This window comes from Zootoca vivipara, chromosome 2 (assembly GCF_965207765.1).
Source record: "Zootoca vivipara chromosome 2, rZooViv2.hap1.1, whole genome shotgun sequence".
Taxonomy (NCBI): domain Eukaryota; kingdom Metazoa; phylum Chordata; class Lepidosauria; order Squamata; family Lacertidae; genus Zootoca; species Zootoca vivipara.
In genome coordinates, this window is record NC_142584.1 from 121,651,039 (window position 1) to 121,665,302 (window position 14,264).

The window sequence follows — 14,264 nt, forward strand, 5'->3', positions numbered from 1 at the left end:
GAGCATCTTAAAAAGCAGAGACATCACCTTGCCGACAAAGGTCCGTATAGTTAAAGCTATGGTTTTCCCAGTTGTGATGTATGGAAGTGAGAGCTGGACCATCAAGAAGGCTGATCGCCGAAGAATTGATGCTTTTGAATTATGGTGCTGGAGGAGACTCTTGAGAGTCCCATGGACTGCAAGAAGATCAAACCTATCCATTCTTAAGGAAATCAGCCCTGAGTGCTCCCTGGAAGGACAGATCGTGAAGCTGAGACTCCAATACTTTGGCCACCTCATGAGAAGAGAAGAATCCTTGGAAAAGACCCTGATGTTGGGAAAGATTGAGGGCACTAGGAGAAGGGGACGACAGAGGACAAGATGGTTGGACAGTGTTCTCGAAGCTACGAACATGAGTTTAACCAAACTGCGGGAGGCAGTGCAAGACAGGAGTGCCTGGCGTGCTATGGTCCATGGGGTCACGAAGAGTCGGACACGACTAAACGACTAAACAACACAAAGGTGAAGAATACTGATTGTGGGAAAGAAAAGAAAGAAGATTACTCTGGAGAAAGGAAGTGAAAACAGTGATGTTTCCGCCTGAGTGTAAAGAAGAAGCCAATCTTCAAACCAGTTTCATATTCCACGGCTGTTTTTCTCAGCCACGATTGTGTATTAGAACCTTTGCCACAGATTTCTTTTTTTTCTCTTTCAGGTAAATCTTTATTTACTATCTTAAATTCATACTTCTTTAAACTTAATCACAATTGTAACAAACTATTAACTACAGCATTTCTTCTTCCCCTAAATTCATTTTAACACTATCTCACATAATAAATGTAAATTAACTTAGAAATAATAATAATTAATAAACCATCTATAAAAGAAAAGAAAAAGGATTAAGACATTGCTGACTTCCCGACATTTCCCGATGTATTTTACCTTTACAACATTGAAAGTTATCCTATTCTTACTCAATTTTTAGTATATTCTTATAACATGTCATATCCAGTTCCTTTATTTAATCGCATAATATTTATATTTATACAGGAGTCAATCAAATGCCACCATAGAGATTGTATCATTATTATATTTTTGCATATATTTTTTATACATGTCCCACTTTTGTATGAATGATTGTTTTGTATTTCCCCTTAACCTGTCTGTTAATTGAGCCACTTCAGCCAATTCTAAGAGTTTATATTGCCATTCCCTTACTGTAGGTATCTTTTTTCCTTTCCAATTTGCCACAATCGGTATCCGGGCTGCCGCTACGGCATATAAGAACATTTCTCTTCTATTTTTTTGGAATGTCCTTACCTAAGATTCCGAGAAGGAACGCTTCTGGTCTTTTTACGAACGTTACCTTAAAGATCTTTTTCATTTCGTCAGAAATGAGGTTCCAAAATTCCTTAACTTTTTGGCAGGCCCACCACATGTGGTACATGTCTCCCTTTACTTCTCCACATTTCCGACATTTATCAGTTTTTTAAAATACATTTTAGTCGCAGATTTCATCCACACACACCTTTAGTGTGGGCAGCAGTGCAGGAAAGCAGGGCGGGGGGAGGGAGGGACAGCGCTGCAAGTGGTCAGACCCACTGTACCTTCCTAAGCAAGCAACTTTGGGGGTGAACAATTTCCTTTAAAAAGCTCTTCCCCAGGGGCCGGCAGGGGTTTCTGCGCTGCTGAGTGTGGACACCGTGGATTCATAGTGTTAGGGTCTCAAGAACCCTTAAGATCCAGTTCCACCAACTCCCAAGTAACAGAGCCCCTGAGCCCCTAGGGCAGGCTTGTCCAAAGTCCATTTCAGGGGCCTAATCCGGCCCCTGTGGCAGTTTATTTTCTGTGGTAAAAGTCTAAATAAAGTTCCATTTTTCAACTTCTACTCTAAAAAAAGGTCCACAACTTTGGTTGGCCCTTTGACAGGCCCTCACGTCCCTTCCCTTCATCAAATCTGGCCCTCTTTGGACACCACTGCCCTAGAGGAACCTTCTATGCTGAGGTGAGGCATCTCTGGCCCTCCAGATGTGGTTGGACACAAAATACCATCATCCCAAGGAAAGATGGCATATGGCCAGGGATGATGGGAGCCTTATCTGGTGGGACACACTTTCTCCATCTTCCTCCTCCCCTGAAAACGCTGAATATCTGTATTTCATTTCCTCCTTCTTCCCCGATCTCCAAGATCTTGTCACGGCTAAAAAATGGGCCGCTGTTTCTTTAATGCAGGGTGTCACAGTGGCCGGAGCAGGCTACTTCAGAGTAACGACGCTACGCAGCTCTGCATTTTATTCTTTTATTGGTGCTGCGTATTTACAGTGCTGAAGTCATTGCTATTTACACGGAACGATGGGGTCATTACGTTGCAGAACCTCCGAATGGCTTTTGGCGCGTCTTTCCCCAACACAAAAGCCTTGGAAGACCCATCCTCTTTCCCCTCCTCTTTCTCCGTAATTCCGGAGTTGGGGGGATGGGTCTCCCCCACTTATTTGCCCCTTCCTGTCCCACCTGGGACCCTGGCTCCGCTACCTTGCCTGAGCCTCGGACACGACTTCCTGCTTCCTCACTGGAATCGGAGCTCCCTCTGCTTTCCCCTGTGCTCGGGGATGGGCTTGAACTCAGGAGGGGAGGGACTTCGCGATATCCCCTGTCCCTCACATCCACCCCCCTCCCAAGCTCTCCTTCTCCCCTCCCCAAGTCCCCCCCAGGTGGCGGGGACGACTCGAAGCCTAAGAACTCCGTACTTTCCGAGCCCGTTGGTGTGAACACCTCCCCCCAGTCCTGCGAGCCCCCCCCTTCCGCCTGGGAGGACTGGAATCCCAAAAAGTCCGTGGCGTCCGAGCTAGTGGGGGTAAAAATGTGCTGCCACTCTGCTTCTGCCTCTGACTGGGTGGATCTCGGTGACACCCATACCTCGTCTTCTGGTTCCTCAAACTCCGCTTCCCAACGCCATGGTGAACTGCTCTCCCGTGCTTCCTCCTCCTCCCCCTCCCCTTCCATGTGCCAGGGCTTGGGTCTGTGGGGAAAGAGGGCGTGAAATTCTTCCACCAAGAATTCCTCCTGTATCTGAGTGGCTGGGACCCATTCATTCTGGGACGGTGGAGCATCCTCCCATGCCATGAGGTACTCCAGGCCCCCCACCCCCCTCCGTGAATCCAGGATGGCCGTGGCCTCATTGAGTTGCTCCCTGCCTCCCCACTCCCCCCCTCCCTCGGGGGTTTGTTCGCTGCCTCGGAGCCTGCTGCTTTCCCTGTACGGCGACAGCAGCGATCTATGAAACACTGGGTGCGCCCTCATGTCCTCTGGCAGTGCCAGTCTGAAGGCCACCGGGTTGACCTGTTGCGTGACCGTGAAGGGGCCCAACCTTCTGGGCGCCAGCTTTTTGCACCTCCCTCTGATGGGAAGGCCCTCCAAGGACAACCAAACCTTGTCCCCCACCCTGATGACCTCCCCTTGTCGCCTGTGGCGATCTGCCCCCTTCTTGTACGCTTCCTTGGCTCTCTCCAAGTGTTCTCTGAGCTGCTGGTGCACCGTCTCCAGTTCCTCTGCCCAATCCTCAGCCTGCGGGCCCTCCTCCTCCTCCCCCTCCCTCTCTGGGAAAGATCTGAGGTCGCGCCCATAATTGGCCTTAAAGGGCGACACCCCTGTGGAGACGTGCACTGCATTATTGTAGGCAAATTCTGCCAGTGGCAGGCGATCCACCCAGTCTGTTTGCCTCTGGCTGATGTAGCATCTGAGGTACTGCTGCAGGATGGCGTTGACCCTCTCCGCCTGTCCATTAGTCTGCGGGTGTCTAGCCGTCGACAAGCTGACTTCCACCTGCAGGAGGTTCATGAGCCGCCGCCAGAACCTGGAAACAAATTGGCGGCCTCTATCCGAAATAACTCTTAAAGGCAATCCATGCAGTCTGAAGACGTGGTCAACAAACAGTTTGGCTGTTTCTTCTGCGGAGACCGCCCTGGCACACGGTATAAAATGGCACATTTTGGACATAAGGTCCACCACCACCAACACTGCGGTCTTGCCTCTGGAAGAAGGCAGATCTGTGATGAAGTCCATGGACACCACTTCCCACGGCCTGTGTGGTGTGGCTAAGGGCTCCAGCAATCCTGCTGGCAGTGCTCTGACCACCTTTGCCCGCTGGCAGGTGTCACAGCCCCGTACATAGTCTCGAACATCTTCCCGCACCCCTGGCCACCAGAAGTGTCTCATGACTAGGTGAGTGGTTTTGTCCCTTCCAAAATGACCCGCCGTTGGGTTGTCGTGCATCTGCTTGAGGACCTTACGTCTAAGCTGGGTGGTGGGCAGGTACAGTGCACCCTTGTAGAAAAGCAGCCCACTGCGTTCTGCAAAGTCTTTCGCCTGCTCCCTCCCCCCTCTCAGTTCTCTGAAGATGCGGTTGGCAAATTCATCCGCTGCTGTCACCACTGCTGCTCCGCAGGACCATGCTGACGGGGGGGAAATGTGCCTGGGTGCCGGTGGCGCCTCCTCCTCCATGTACTCCGGTTTGCGGGAAAGGGCATCCGCCCTGACATTCTGCTCCCCCGGGATGTAGTGGATGGAGAAGTTGAAGTTCGAGAAGAACTCTGCCCACCGTATCTGCCGCTGGTTGAGCACCCTGGCAGTTCTCCAGAACTCCAGGTTCTTGTGGTCTGTGCACACCTGGATGGGGTGCTTGGCGCCCACCAGGAAGTGTCTCCAATGCTAGAACGCAGCGTGGATCGCAAGAAGTTCCCTATCAAACACCGTGTAGTTGCGCTCTGGCTGGGTCAGCTTCCTGGAGAAGAAGGCACAGGGTCTCCACTCTCTGTTGGCGTCCAGTTGCAACAAAATGGCGCCCAGAGCTCTATCAGAAGCATCTGTCTCCACGCGAAGGGGCGCGTCCTGAACCACGTGGAACAGGTTCTGGTCTGAGGCGAACACCCTCTTGAGGCTTTCGAACGCTGCTTGCGCCTCTGGTGTCCACCTGAACTTCTGCTTGCCTCTCAGGCAGTCAGTGATGGGAGCCGTAACGCGAGAGAAGTTATTGATGAACTTCCTGTAGAAGTTGGCGAAGCCTAGTAGGCGTTGGGCATCCTTGCGCGTCCTGGGGCTGTGCCAGTCCAGGATGGCCTGCACCTTGTCCTTGTCCATCGCCAGCCCCTTGTCTGACAGCTTGTAGCCCAGGAAGTCCACCTCTTTGGTGTGAAACTTGCACTTCTCCAGCTTCACATACAGGTGGTTCTCCTTCAGGCGCTGCAACACCTCCCTGACGTCTTTCACATGCTGCACTGGGTCATTGGAATAGATAAGGATGTCATCTAGGAAGACCAAGCAGTTCTTGAAAAGGAGGGACCCCAGGACGTGGTGCATGAAGGCCTGGAAGCATGCTGAGCCCCCTTGCAACCCGAAGGGCATCACCAGATATTCAAAAGAGCCCAGAGGCGTGAACATCGTGGTTTTCCATTCATCGCCTTCCCGGATCCTGATCAAGTTGTACGCCCCCCTCAGGTCTAGCTTGGTGAAAATCTTGCCTTGCTTTCTCTGATGAACCCCCGCTTGAGGTTCTTGTCGATGAAAGCGCGCAGATCCTCCAGTTCCTGGTCTGACATGGCGTACAGCTTGGCTGGGGGTATAGTTGCCCCTGGCACCAGGTTGATCTGGCAGTCAAAAGGCCTGTGCGGGGGTAGGTGGTCGGACTCCGCTTCGCTGAAGACCTCCTGCAGGTCCCAGTACGGCTTGGGTATCGCCTCACCCCCTTTGACGTGCATGGTGGCCACCGTGGCTATCGGAGGCCCCTCCCCTGGTTGGTGCTGCATGCAATGTTCCAGACAAAAGTCCGATCCAAACGTGATGCATCTCTGGTGCCAACTGATGGAGGGGTCGTGGCGCGCCAGCCAGCTCATGCCCAAGACGATGGGGGGGTCTGAGATGGTGGTGACGTTGAATGCCAGTGTCTCTGAGTGCCTTCCCACCGTCATTCTCATGGGGGGGGGTTTGATGAGTGATGGCCCCTCCCAGCAACTCTCTGCCGTCAATGGTTGCCACGTGCAGAGGAAAATCCAGCTGCAGAAGCTGGATCTGGTGCTCTTCTGCAAAGTTTCTCGAGAAGAAGTTGGCTGAGGCACCACTGTCAATTAAGGCGAGGACTGTCAGGGGATAGCCATTTGGGAGCGTTAGCGTCACTTCTAGAACCACTCCTGCTCTGGGAGGGGTGGGCTGGCTCTGCTCCTCTCTGTGCAGGTGGGCGGGCTGGGGCTGTTGTCTGCTGACTGTGCCTGGCTGCTGCCCCTTGTCTCCTGCAGCCAGGCTTTCCCGTTTCCCTGCTGTGGTGCTGCGTCAGTGGGGGAGGGCATAACCGTTCCCGCCTTTCCTTGCCACTCCCTGCGATGTGGGCAGTCTCTGACGAGATGCTGGGGGGAGTTGCAGAGAAAGCAATTCCCGCCCCTTCCCTCCTTGCGTCTTGGCGCCGCTGGGGTTTGAAAAGCCCGCGCGCGCGCGCGCGCTATCAATCTGCATGGGTTCCTGGTCCTGGCTGGCCCCAGGCGTGGCTTGAAAGGGTTGTTGGGGGAGTGGCTTCTCCTGCGACCGTGGGAACCAAGCCCGCTTTGCGCGCGTTGCTTGCTTGTCGCTCCACCACCGCCAGAGCCGCTTTGCTCAGCTGATCCATATTACTGGGCTTTGGACCTCTCGAGAGCTCATCCTTCACCTCCTCATGCAAACCCAAGTAGAACGCCGCTTGCATTGGGCCTGACTCTAGTTCCCACCCCAGTCTGTGCACCAGCATGGTGAATTTCGCCCAATATTCGCGAACTGTCATTTTTCCTTGGCGTAAATTATGAAGTTCCTCCTTAGTCTGGTCCATATGACTATCGGACGAATACATCGTTTTCAAACCTTCTAGAAATAGTTTGACATTCTTCATGCAAGGATTCTTTGTTGCGATTAACGGTCTTAGCCACTCCCTGGCTGCCCCGGTAAGGTGCTCCACAATAAACGCTACCCTGTGCTCATCATCAGGGAAGTCATCATGGTGCAGCTCAAGAGCATACACAATCTCAGTCTCAAAGCCATGATATTCCCTCGGGTCTCCATTGAACTTGCTTACTAGGGTCCCGGCTCTCCTTCCTGGCAGCACTTGGACTTGGGGTGCCCCTCCCGCCTTGTTTTTCTCTGCATCCAGCTTGTTTTGGAGGTCTACCGCCACTGCCCTTAATTGCTGCTCTCTTTCCTGGAGCGCTCTCACCTGTTCCGCAAGTTGTAGCGGTCGTCCTGGACCTTCTTGGTTTCTTCTTTAGCTGCCTTTAATTCCCCCTGCGCCTGCTGCGCCAACTGCTGCAGGTCTTGCTGGGCTTTCTCCGCGATCTGCCGCCATTTCTCCGCCTCTGACACACTCATCCCGGCAACTCCAAAGTAGCCCAAAAAAGGATTCGGAGGTTGCTGTCACAGTGGCCGGAGCAGGCTACTTCAGAGTAACGACGCTACGCAGCTCTGCATTTTATTCTTTTATTGGTGCTGCGTATTTACAGTGCTGAAGTCATTGCTATTTACACGGAACGATGGGGTCATTACGTTGCAGAACCTCCGAATGGCTTTTGGCGCGTCTTTCCCCAACACAAAAGCCTTGGAAGACCCATCCTCTTTCCCCTCCTCTTTCTCCGTAATTCCGGAGTTGGGGGGATGGGTCTCCCCCCCTTATTTGCCCCTTCCTGTCCCACCTGGGACCCTGGCTCCGCTACCTTGCCTGAGCCTCGGACATGACTTCCTGCTTCCTCACTGGAATCGGAGCTCCCTCTGCTTTCCCCTGTGCTCCGGGATGGGCTTGAACTCAGGAGGGGAGGGACTTCGCGATATCCCCTGTCCCTCACACAGGGGTTAGCTGAGTCAGCATGAGTCAGCGGCCTAGGCCTGCGATGACTCATGCAACTTTTCACCTAATTGTATTGTACCTGTATATATGTTAGTGGTGTTTGCTGGTACATTGGTTGGTTAGTTGGTTGGTTGGTAGTAGAAAGCTGGTGGTGTTGATGTCTGTCGTTCTGCAGTTAAAGGCTTTTAAGAATAAAAGCAGAATATACTCTGCAAGGACACTCTTTTCGTGGAGTCTTTTGTGCCAGGCAAAGCAGGTCAGAAGCTTTGGCATAATTTTTCCAAAACACTGACAGGTTATGGGCCCAGTGTTTCTGAGCATGTGCAGAGTGCAAAACGACTAACAGCATCTCAGCAGGGAGCTGGTGAGTCCTGGTGGTGCATTGAGCCAGTGGCTGTGCGTTGGAACAGTTGTGACAAGCTGTAACTGTCTGCAGCGACGCTGGAGCGGCAAGAAGGCACCCAGCATGGGCTACTGGAGCAGCTTGACTCACTACAGGACCGCAGCAGGCGACTCACAGAGCGGCTACATTGGTTGCAGAGCCAGGTGGAACCTGAGGGTCAACAGAGGCAGCAGCTAGAAGCCGGTGAGTGCCAGCCAGGACCATCCAGTCGGACTCTAAAGAGAGAGTCTGGGGAGATTGCTGGAGGCCCTTCTGAAGGGGCTCAGCAAGCACCAGCAGAGATGGCAGATTTCCAGTCTTCCCAAGTTGTAAATATTGGGGGAGGCATTCCTTTTGAACTTCTCTCAGAAAGCAACTGGCTGAGTTGGTCAATAAGAATGGAGTTGTTGCTAAGGAGAGATGGACTATGGGACTGTGTTGAGACTGAGGTTTCAAGATGGGACTCTGCTGATAAAAAACGACTGGATGAAAGGGCTCGTACCCAGATTATGCTGTGTTTGAGCAACTCTCAGTTACTGCATGTTGCAAATGCCAGCACAGCGTTTGAGTGCTGGAATTTATTAAGGGCAGTGCATGTCAGAGAAACTGCTGGAACTATAATTTCTCTGACCAGAAGGCTGTTCAGGACTGTTATGAAAGAAGGTGAGAGTTTGACAACTCATCTTCAAACGCTGAAATCTCTGTTTCTTCAACTACAGCAGAGAGGTAAGCGTTATGATGAAACTGATCAAACATACATTATTCTTTCGAGTTTGCCTGATAGCTGGATGCCCGTGATTAACAGCATGGAGAGTATGCGTCCCCGAGATCTGACCCTTGAGTATGTGGTTGGAAGATTGACCGAGGAAGCAGAGAGAAGGTCAGATAGACAGGCTGAACTCCAAGAGAGGAGTTACAGCCGAGGGGGCCAGCAGCAGAATCTGCAAAAGGAGCAAAGCCAAGATTTGGACTTGGCCATGGCAGTGAGGAGGTGCTTTAGATGCAACCAACCAGGGCATCTCCAGCGTCAATGCAGGGCAAGACTTCCAGGAGACAACGTGGAGCAGAGACAGCAATTGACACAGAAACGTAAGCAGAAGGGGCTCTCTTCAGGGAAGAAGAACACGCGTTCTGCTCAGTTTGTTTCTGCATTTTCTCGAGAGGAGAGGAAGATACCTCGAGGAACGTGGTTGCTGGACTCTGGCAGCAGCAGCATAATCTGCAACAATCGGAAGGACTTTAAGACCCTGGGGAAGCCAGTTGAAGGAAAAGACTCTATCTATCTTGCTGATGGTCATAAAAGCAAGATTAATGGCCAGGGAACATGTTTCCTGCAGTGTTTGAACACTACTCTGCCAGAGACTCTGTTTGTAAGCAGCTTGGACTACTGTTTACTGTCTGTAAGTTGTTTGATTAAAGCAGGGTATAGTGTTGAGTTCACGCAGGATGGTTGTCTGATAAAGAAAGGAACTCAGGTATGTGGCCATGCAAAGATAGAAAATGGGCTGTATGTAATGCAAGACAAGCCTGTTAAAGCAGCCCAGGTGGTTCAAGAGAATTTGCCAGTTCATAAGGGGTGTATACATGAACTACATAGGAAACTGGGTCATGCAAATTTTCGTGTACTTTCAGAGATGCAAAAGGTGTGCAAGAACCTAAAAGTAAAAAGCTGTAACTGTTTCTTAGACTGCAATGTATGCAAAATGGCCAAATCTAAGAGGAAGCCTGTGGCTTCTAAAAGTGACAGAGTATCTAAAGAGGTTTTAGAACTTGTCCATTGTGACGTGATAGGCCCTTTTCCACAGAAGACTGAAGGGGGCGCCAGATACGCTTTTCTGGTGATAGATGATAAATCACGTTTTAGTTGGCTGTTTTTGCTAAAACAGAAGTCAGAGTGTTTCCCCACATTCAGAGAATGGGTTGCCCAAGCTGAAAGGCTCTTCAATCGCCCTGTTGTGCAGTTGCAAACAGATGTTGTTGTTTAGTCGTTTAGTCGTGTCCGACTCTTCGTGACCCCATGGACCATAGCACGCCAGGCACTCCTGTCTTGCACTGCCTCCCGTAGTTTGGTCAAACTCATGTTCGTAGCTTCGAGAACACTGTCCAACCATCTTGTCCTCTGTCGTCCCCTTCTCCTAGTGCCCTCAATCTTTCCCAACATCAGGGTCTTGTCCAGGGAGTCTTCTCTTCTCATGAGGTGGCCAAAGTATTGGAGCCTCAGCTTCAGGATCTGTCCTTCCAGGGAGCACTCAGGGCTGATTTCCTTAAGAATGGATAGGTTTGATCTTCTTGCAGTCCATGGGACTCTCAAGAGTCTCCTCCAGCACCATAATTCAAAAGCATCAATTCTTCGGCGATCAGCCTTCTTTATGGTCCAGCTCTCACTTCCATACATCACTACTGGGAAAACCATAGCTTTAACTATACGGACCTTTGTCGGCAAGGTGATGTCTCTGCTTTTTAAGATGCTGTCTAGGTTTGTCATTGCTTTTCTCCCAAGAAGCAGGCGTCTTTTAATTTCGTGACTGCTGTCACCATCTGCAGTGATCAAGGAGCCCAAGAAAGTAAAATCTCTCACTGCCTCCATTTCTTCCCCTTCTATTTGCCAGGAGGTGATGGGACCAGTGGCCATGATCTTGGTTTTTTTGATGTTGAGCTTCAGACCATATTTTGCGCTCTCCTCTTTCACCCTCATTAAAAGGTTCTTTAATTCCTCCTCACTTTCTGCCATCAAGGTTGTGTCATCTGCATATCTGAGGTTGTTGATATTTCTTCCGGCAATCTTAATTCCTGCTTGGGATTCATCTAGTCCAGCCTTTCGCATGATGAATTCTGCATATAAGTTAAATAAGCAGGGAGACAATATACAACCTTGTCGTACTCCTTTCCCAATTTTGAACCAATCCGTTGTTCCATATCCAGTTCTAACTGTAGCTTCTTGTCCCACATAGAGATTTCTCAGGAGACAGATGAGGTGATCAGGCACTCCCATTTCTTTAAGAACTTGCCATAGTTTGCTGTGGTCGACACAGTCAAAGGCTTTTGCATAGTCAATGAAGCAGAAGTAGACGTTTTTCTGGAACTCTCTAGCTTTCTCCATAATCCAGCGCATGTTTGCTATTTGGTCTCTGGTTCCTCTGCCCTTTCGAAATCCAGCTTGCACTTCTGGAAGTTCTCGGTCCACATACTGCCTAAGCCTGCCTTGTAGAATTTTAAGCATAACCTTGCTAGCGTGTGAAATGAGCGCAATTGTGCGGTAGTTGGAGCATTCTTTGGCACTGCCCTTCTTTGGAATTGGGATGTAGACTGATCTTCTCCAATCCTCTGGCCATTGCTGAGTTTTCCAAACTTGCTGGCATATTGGGTGTAGCACCTTAACAGCATCATCTTTTAAAATTTTAAATAGTTCAGCTGGAATATCATCACTTCCACTGGCCTTGTTATTAGCAGTGCTTTCTAAGGCCCATTTGACTTCACTCTCCAAGATGTCTGGCTCAAGGTCAGCAACCACACTACCTGGGGTGTACGAGACCTCCATATCTTTCTGGTATAATTCCTCTGTGTATTCTTGCCACCTCTTCTTGATGTCTTCTGCTTCTGTTAGGTCCTTACCACTTTTGTCCTTGATTATGGTAATCTTTGTACGAAATGTTCCTTTCATATCTCCAATTTTCTTGAACAGATCTCTGGTTTTCCCCATTCTATTGTTTTCCTCTATTTCTTTGCATTGCTCATTTAAGAAGACCCTCTTGTCTCTCCTTGCTGTTTTTTGGAAATCTGCATTCAGTTTCCTGTATCTTTCCCTATCTCCCTTGCATTTTGCTTGCCTCCTCTCCTCCGCTATTTGTAAGGCCTCGTTGGACAGCCATTTTGCTTTCTTGCATTTCCTTTTCCTTGGGATGGTTTTCGTTGCTGCCTCCTGTATAATGTTACGAGCCTCCATCCATAGTTCTTCAGGCACTCTGTCCACCAAATCTAAATCCTTAAACCTGTTCCTCACTTCCACTGTGTATTCATAAGGGATTTGATTCAGATTGTATCTTACTGGCCCAGTGGTTTTTCCTACTTTCTTCAGTTTAAGCTGGAATTTTGCTATAAGAAGCTGATGATCTGAGTTACAGTCAGCTCCAGGTCTTGTTTTTGCTGACTGTATAGAGCTTCTCCATCTTTGGCTGCAGAGAATATAATCAATCTGATTTCGATGCTGCCCATTTGGTGATATCCATGTGTAGAGTCGTCTCTTGTGTTGTTGGAAGAGAGTGTTTGTGATGACCAGCTTGTTCTCTTGACAGAACTCTATTAGCCTTTGCCCTGCTTCATTTTGAACTCCAAGGCCAAACTTGCCAGTTGTTCCTTTTATCTCTTGATTCCCTACTTTAGCATTCCAATCCCCTGTAATGAGAAGAGCATCCTTCTTTGGTGTCATTTCTAGAAGGTGTTGTAGGTCTTCATAGAATTGGTCAATTTCACTTTCTTCAGCACCGGTAGTTGGTGCATAAACTTGGATTACTGTGATGTTAAAAGGTCTGCCTTGGATTCGTATCGAGATCATTCTGTCATTTTTGAGATTGCATCCCATCACAGCTTTTGCCACTCTTTTGTTGACTATGAGGGCCACTCCATTTCTTCTACAGGATTCTTGCCCACAGTAGTAGATATGATAGTCACCCGAACTGAATTCACCCATTCCCTTCCATTTTAGTTCACTGATGCCCAGGATGTCGATATTTATTCTTGTCATCTCATTTTTGACCACATCCAGCTTACCTCTATTCATGGTTCTTACATTCCAGGTTCCTATGCAATATTTTTCTTTACAGCATCGGACTTTCCTTTCGCTTCCAGGCATATCCGCAACTGAGCGTCCTTTCGGCTTTGGCCCAGCCGCTTCATCAGCTCTGAATCTACTTGTACTTGTCCTCCGCTCTTCCTCAGTAGCATGTTGGACGCCTTCCGACCTGAGGGGCTCATCTTTCAGCGTCATAACTTTTATATGCCTGTTGTCTTTGTCCATGGAGTTTTCTTGGCAGGGATACTGGAGTGGCTTGCCAGTTCCTTCTCCAGGTGGATCACGTTTAGTCAAAACTCTCCACTATGACCTGTCCATCTTGGGTGGCCCTGCATGGCATAGCTCATAGCTTCTCTGAGTTATTCAAGCCCCTTCGCCACGACAAGGCATTGATCCATGAAGGGGTGCAAACAGATAGGGGCGGGGAATTTTTGAATAAACAGTTTGGGGCATGGTTGAGACGTAAGGGGATCACTCATCGTTTAACTAACCCTTATAGTTCTGCAGAAAATGGTCTGTGTGAAAGACGTGGGGCTGTAATACAATCAGTAAAGGACTGTCTGCTAGTGGATGCAGGATTAGGTCACAACCATAGGCTGTGGGGTGAAGCTTTTCTCACAGCGAACTTCCTGATTAATAGAACCTGGTCTAGCTCTATAAAGGATATTCCTTATCGTGTGTTGTTTGGGAAAGAACCAGAGTGGACGATGCTCCATAATTGAGGTTCTTGGGCACATGTAAATATCCCCAAAGCTCAGCGCCAAAAAGGGGGTGCTAGAGCACAGAGACTGCGTTTTGTGGGATATCAGTCCTATGGCAAAGGGTGGCGTTTCAATTTACGCCCAGGACGCGTGGTTTTGTCACGAAGCGCAGACTTCGCTGACCAGGACAGGTGGACCATGATCCACGCGAATCCAGATTGCCTACTGCCCCTGCAAGTAAGAGAGGAGGCTTCTTCTCAGCCATTGGCAACACAGGAGCAGGATGAGGAGGAGGCACAGATTTCCCCAAAAGATGTGGCAATAGATGATACTTCTTCTCCAGAGGTAGAGGAAGAAGAGCCAGAGATAAGTGAGCAGGAAGAAGTAGTTTTGCCTAGACGCTCTCAGCGTTCAAACAAGGGTGTACCTCCTCAGCGTTTGACCCTAGGAGTGAGAGCATGTAATATGAATAGTGTAGAGCCACAAAGTTATGATGAAGTCTTAAACTTACCCCCTGGGGAACGTGCTTTGTGGCAACAAGCTATGAAAGAAGAAATGGAC

At 49.6% G+C, this 14,264-nt stretch overlaps 1 protein-coding gene across 1 annotated transcript in view; it reads right to left on the bottom strand.

The window, feature by feature from the left end:
• LOC148687238 (uncharacterized) overlaps positions 1-14,264 on the bottom strand; it is a 62,204-nt gene that overhangs the window by 43,070 nt on the left and 4,870 nt on the right. The gene's annotated exons all lie outside the window — the stretch shown is intronic.